The following is a 7,129-nucleotide window of genomic DNA, read 5'->3' as shown; positions in this document are numbered from 1 at the left end:
TTATTAAATCTGAGAGATGAAACCTGGTAGTTACTCAGTCCTGAAGACTGGGATCCTCACAGTTGGCATAGTCGCTCAATAGTGGTTTCTGACAAGGAGACAGAAGTGACAACTTATAGTTTCTCAGTCCACAGGCTGGGTGTCTTAGCAGTTCCAATCTGGTTCCAGAAGCCTGCAAAGCTCCTGGACAGCACTGGTACCTAATCCATGATGAAAGCTAGAAAACACTTGCTCTGGTATCAGTGAAGGAAGCAGCAGCAGCAACAACAACAACAACAATAGAGCAAACCATCACCAGAGGGGAGGCCAAGCAAGCCAAAGCTGAGGTCATCTTCTTCCTGCCATGCCCTTTGTATGTGGACTGCCATCAGAAGGTGCTGCCACAGTCCAGAGATGTTTTGCCATATTCATCAAGGCAATCTGCACACCTCTTCAAATGACTCTCCCTACTCAGGTGATTCTAATTTGTGGCAAGTTGACATTAAACCAACCCATGATAGTCACCAAGAACAGAGGCAAAGCCCTTTGTTGTTGAGAACCAGAGATAAGCCACATTAGCCTAAACCCAAGTGGGGATTGTATCAACTGGAAAGCATTAAGAGGAGCTCACAGAGACACTAATCCTTTACTAATATGGAAAAAGCAACTGAAAACTATGACCACTCTGGACCCTGAGGCAGGCCATTTCCCATGCCACTCTCTGCTTCATCTATTCATACCTGACATACTATTGATCTCCTTTGTAGCCAGATATAATGTGGGCAGAATGCAAACTGAGAGAGTTGTAAGACAATGAATAATCAACTCCAGTGATTAAATGTTAAAACAATCAAGTCAGAGTAGGAAGACAAAACATTTCCAATAAGGATGTTTCTTTCACAACATTGTTGTCTGTGCATCAAAGTCCATACATTGAGACCATTTTATCCACCATGTTAAAAATAGAATGGAGAGTACATAAAATTCTGTGGAATTACTTGGGGGAATTTATACCAGTATGCAAATATATGTAAATGTCTTCACTACTTAAACTCACATAATGTCATTTGCTATATACTTTATTCACCTTTAACAGTTGTACAGAGTCATTTAAGTGTATTCTAGGACTAATTGTTATGTGTATGGTATGTGTGTGGTTCTGCATTGTGCAGTACTTGGCAAGGAAAGATGGCGTGGATGACTTCTATCAGTTGAAGATTCTCACCCTTGAGGAGAGAGGGGACCAAAGAATAGAGAGCCAAGAGGAAAAGCAGGGCAAGACACTGCTGCACACCGAGTACTTTGCTGCTTTCCCTGCTGCACACACAGGACGGTGTGGTACACCACTCTGGGCTTATCCAGGACGGCACCTGTGAAGTGGTCGAGGACACAGAGTCCAGTTGGATGGTGAAGAAGATGAGGCATCTGCCTCCTCCTTGACTGCCTCTGTGCACTTGACTTCAGTGACAAGAATTCCAACATCATCAGCCTATAGCACTATGTCATCAAGGAAAAGATGCTCAGTGAGTGGGAGACCGTGGTCGTTTTCTACGATGTGGTCGGAGTGGTGGAAGCCCTGCACCAGAAAAACACAGTGCACAGAGACCTGAAGCTTGGGAACATGGTGCTTAATAAAAGGACCCATCAGATAACCATCACCAACTTCTGCCTTGAGAAACACCTTATGAGTGAGAGGGACCTGCTGAATGGCCAAAGGAGGAGTCCTGTCTATATCAGTCCCAATGTCCATACCAGGGCAAGTCTAGTGAATATGTGGGTCCTGAGTGTAGTTCTCTTCACCATGCTCTACAGCCTGTTCCCTTTCTATGACAGCATCCCACAGGAGCTTTTCTGTGAGATCAAGGCTGCAGATCTACCATCCCTGAGGAATGGAGGGTCTCTGAGAACACAATGTGTCTTATTTGGAAACTGCTGGCCCTTGACCCTCAGCAACACCTGGCTGCTGCGGATGTCCTAGAGGCCTTCAGTGCCATCATTGCGTCTTGGCAGTCCCTGTCCTCTCTGAGTGGGCCTTTACATTCCTGTCCCTATTACATTCCTGTTCCTGACATTGACGACCACCTGAGCAACTCTGACAGCTCCAAGGAGGCAAAGGTAACAGAGGAATGCTCCCAGTATGAGTTGAGAACTACATGTGACATCAACTGGTACTTGCTGAAGAGAAAAGCTCCATCCACGAGGCACAAACATGGGTGCCCAAGTGGCTGTTTGGTAGTTGCCACCAGTGTGACAGCTGGACCATGATGCACAGCCCATGACTTCCTTGGACATAGCCATGCTGGCACAGTGCTATCTTCGGAAATCGTGGCCCCAACTAGTGCCCCATCTCCAGCACACCTCTCCTTTGCCCAGCCATCCGGCCTAGGCCCAGCCCAGTAGTGCTGGACTGACTCCCAGACTGCTATAGGGACAGGGCAGGTATAGGGACAGCTCATATCACAGCCAAGGTTAACAGAGGTACCACAAAGCTACATTTTGGCATGATTGCTTGATTTTTTTTTTAATCTGAAAATTCTAGATACCTGATCTGCTTTTAATCATGACATTTTAATCTACCACTATCTATCTAACTACTCTGTCTCTTGACCGAGTGCCAGGAGGAAAGAGGGGAGCCTATGCTCACCATCTAGGTCCTGGAACAGCTAAGCCTGGCCAGGCCACTGCTCCCGATAGTCCATATAAGCTGACCATGCAGTTCACTACTGGCCTCCAGTAAGCACCCCTTCCCACTGTTCATGTCCCCACCACTTCCTCCTCCCACAGGGCCTCCCCCAAGTCTAAGCTTTGAAAGACTTTCACCTCATCTTCTGCCCAATTCAAATTTATTATTTATTTATTTATTACTGAACCCAACTTCTCTGCCCCCTAGTCTGGCTGGATAATGGAACCACATCTATATGTAGGCTCCCTTCTCACCCCCAGGCAGCTAGGATTTCTCTTGCCAGTTCTTCTCTGCTCTCAACCTCAGTTTCTACACTTGGCTCTTTGTCTCAGTAGCTTCTCTGAGGCGCTACACATGCGCATTAGCCCTGCCTCTTCCATCCTTTACCGTGGTACCCAGGTAACATGGATGTGGTATGAAGGGATCTGTGACCAACTTTGGAGGATACTCTGGGAGTGCCGGGGACAGGCTACTTATGCTCAGAGACCCTCCCACCCTGCCTCAGAAGTGTCTCTCCCAACAGGCCCTGGGCAAATGCCTACCTAGGAGTCGAAGACTTGGAGGAAACCTGTAGCTATCGGGGACCTATCTATCTACCTGGCTTGAGAATAGCACTGCTATCCTTTTTGAGCTGAAAATTTGAAGTGGATGCCCGTCTTGCAGTACCAAGCAAAGACCAATCCTGGAGGCCTCCCTGTGTACCCACAGAGAGGGCGATGTCTGCCTCCTGGCAGTCCTAGACCCTTCCTGCCTCTTGCTCTCCAATGAGGGAGACCATGCTTCCTAGAGTGTGAGCTGCTCCTCACCCCGTGAAAAACTGACTCACTGTGAGTGACTTTGGCAAGTTCCCAAAAACCTCCTTGTGCCTCAGTTTCCCCATCTGGAAAAAAATGGGGCCACCTCTTGCCAGCTGCAACAGGGCGGCCCATGCCCCTTCCTCCCCATACCGCTTATTCAGCCCTGGGCGCCTATGCCTCTGTTTTGCTGGGTCTGCAGGAACCCACCTGAGCCTAGCACTTCCGCTAGCACCCAGCCCTGCCTCTAGTTTAGCCATCTGGCAGTTGAGAGTCAGGGCATGGTGCTGGGTCGGGGAGGGCTCTTTTCTATATTTATTTGATAACAAAAAGTCTCCTAAGGGAGAAGAAATGCAGTCAGCCTGGACTCCAGCCCATGACTGCCCTGAGGCTCTGAGGCCTGGTTAAGGACCTTTCTGGGTGGAGCCCCTGCCTAGTGTCTCAGGCCTGCATCCAGAGCCCACTCGTTTTAAAAGCAATACCTTCAGGTCTGCAGAGCCCATCAGACAGCCTGGTTCCTGCCGAGGTCAACCCTAGGTCTGATGGTATTTCTGGCAATGCAGATGAAAGGAGGTTGGGCCTGCCCTCACTGCTGCTGCACACTGAGAAATCCTATTGTAAAGAAATAACAAAACAAATGAAAAACAGAAAATGTCACCAAAAAGTTTGTATAAAGACATATTTTTGTACTACATGGGGACTCTTCCTGCATGTCAGCAATAAAACTTCTGATCTGGAGCCACCATGGCCTGCAAAAATAAAATTAACAATTAAAAAAAATACCACCTTCTTCTCGCACGCGCACACACACACACACACACACACACTTATAAAGAAGAAATTCACAGAGAAAATCTTTGTATAAGCAGCAGGAGCTGGCGGCAAACCAAGAAAGTAGACACTCTTTCGGTTTGTTCCTAGAAAATGGATTGTGTCTTGCCCTTTTAATCCACCTGTATTTTCAAGGATTTTTCTCATTTCTCTCATGTTTGTACTGAGAATTACATATATATATATACATATATATATATATATATATATATATATATATATAATCAAGCTCTTCTAATACTAGGCCATCTGTTCATTACTATATAATGAAATCACAACTGTCAAGTTAGATATCAGTGGCTGCTTCCTGTCACCGTGGTGCTTTATTAATCTTAGTGCTGCTTGAAAAAGTCCAACAGCATACTGTAAAAAAATAAAAAATTGAGGAAATCATATAGATTTTTAAAATGGAGAGGAGCAAATCATTTTAAAATAAATGACTTATACTACAACAAACTGGCCAAAGCCAGATATACACCTTTGCTGATGGGTTTTGGCATTGTCTCGTGCTTGATCTCAACTTCAGTTGTTACCCTCTTGCCCTTCTCATAGTGCCTGTTTGACTTAGGATATGTCCTTTTTATGGTTACTGTGTTATTTAAAATTTACGATGTTGGGTATGAAGCTATGAGTCATCTATTAAGATCATTTATTGCTTTTACAAAGGACCCAGGTTCATTCCCTGGCACCTATATCAGGCATAATCACAATTACCTACAATACCAGTTTCAGGGAATTCGACACCCTTTTTGGGCCTCTGTGAACATCAAACATCACACAATAAACATACATACATGCAGGCTAATATTCATACACATGAATTTAAAAGTAAATAATAAAATGTTTAAGTATATATACAAGGCTTTTATTTCTATAAATGGTAGCTTATACTGTAACTTAAAAATCAAACACCCTGCTTATAAATCTCATTAGGTGTCAGCACTCTAGGGGCGGTAAGATTGGGAGAGTGGAGCTGAAAAATGAGGTAGACTAAAGTATCATTAATAGCAACCTTATTCAGAGCCTCAGACAATTTATATTCTGGGGGTTAAGGAAGGTAACATGAGGAAAGCACTCATGAGTTCAAGCTGCATGCAGTCTCAAGGATAAGCCACACATGGCAACAGGGCGGCCCATGCCCCTTCCTCCCCATAGGCTTTCTTCATAGAGGCCTATACAGAACAGTTTAAACAGTCAATTGAACAAAAGAGCACGCCATCAGGCACACTGTGAGGCTGACTCGTTCCTACCTGCAACACCTGGGAGGAACATGGAAACACATTCCAAGAACAGTTCTGTGGTTTGAAGATACTGAGGTTACAATCGCTGTCTGCTTTCCTTGAAGTGTTCTCACAACCATTTGCATTTTGCCCCAAGGGCTCCATTCCTGGGCTGTCTTAGGTACTGCACATACAGTTGATTACCCCTAACAGTTTTATGGAATCCAATAGCAGGATTCCGCCTCCTTTGATTATCCATTCTTCTGGTTTTGAAGTGGCCCAGTTATCAGCTCTCTACATATGTAAAAATTCTGTTTCCATGTAAGGTATGGAATGGCTATATATGGGTATCCCAGTGTGTAATGTGTGGTCTCTTTTTTATTGGTAGGGGTTGTTCTTGTGATGTGATATCACTTTCATTGCACAGAGATCTGGAGACACCACAGTCTTGATTACACACGGTGTTTCGCCAAGCGTTGGATTTCCCTTGAGATGTGATAAGAATAACTGCCTCTGAATTTGAATTTCTCTTTTACTTGTGTGTACAAGGAGACTCACACTCCTTTCTCTACTTATTTTCTTCATCCAAATATATGCCAATTGTTCAGGAAAATATTAAGTGTGCATTATGCACACTTATCATGCATGCACATACACGCATACACATGAGATAGAGAATTAGATAGATAGATAGATAGATAGAGAGAGAGAGAGAGAGAGAGAGAGAGAGAAAGCCTCATGCCTATCAATGCACATAGGCCAGAGTCTGAGCTGCCATTCTATCCCCAAAAGGACACTTCTGATGTCAGTTCATACGAAAGTGTAAAGTGACAAATTTCCTTCTCAGAGCTTTACAGTTCAAAAATGTGTGTCCTGTTTTAGCTTTGGAAACTGAATCAGATCAGTGTTATGAGATCATAAAATTATCATACATATCATACACATTTTGGGCTATCTTCTCACTTTTATCATGAAGTGAGTATATTCTCATTTTAAGTGTGCATATAATACTAAAACTCATTGTTTCATGTTGTGAAGACCTAAGTGAAGGGATTAGCAGAAAAATAAACTTCTGAAAAAAACAAGCTAATCTCAGAATGAGCAGAAGAGAATGACTCTTCTAAAGATAACAACTCCACTACATCCAAAAGAATTGAGTTATCATATTTTAACAATGCATAGCTTATGATTTCTTTGGCATTATGAACCATTTCTTACTATGTAGTATCTCTTAAGTTCTTCATAGGCCCCTTGAAGGAGATATTAGTTCAGCTTTAAATAACTTATACAGGCTCACAAGACCTGCAAGTGATTTTGAGACTTACAATTTAACCACTGTCTAAATAAACGTGAATGAGAACTTTTCCAGCATGAATCATTTTTAAAACATACTCGTGTTCATTGCACTTATGTTTGTTCCTGTACAACCTTCCTGGGACTTCTTCCACATCCTAATAGAAAGCTCATGTAACCATTTCATTTTTTCTCTTCTGGGTATTAAATCTCAAAATTCCAAATATTCTTTGAATAATTTACTTCTCTAATCTCCCTTTATTTTCTACATTTAAAATAATTCAAGTTTTGTTTTATAGGCCTTTTCCCAACTAAAAGTCTGGTAAAGT

The 7,129-nt window shown here is 43.3% G+C and overlaps 1 pseudogene; it reads left to right on the top strand.

Moving 5' to 3' along the window:
- Positions 1-1,121: 1,121 nt before the first annotated feature.
- LOC100772791 lies at positions 1,122-2,365 on the top strand (annotated as a pseudogene).
- The last annotated feature ends 4,764 nt before the right edge of the window (positions 2,366-7,129 follow it).

Source organism: Cricetulus griseus, chromosome 5, assembly GCF_003668045.3.
Source record: "Cricetulus griseus strain 17A/GY chromosome 5, alternate assembly CriGri-PICRH-1.0, whole genome shotgun sequence".
Taxonomy (NCBI): Eukaryota; Metazoa; Chordata; class Mammalia; order Rodentia; family Cricetidae; genus Cricetulus; species Cricetulus griseus.
This window is presented reverse-complemented; position numbering and strand designations above follow the sequence as displayed.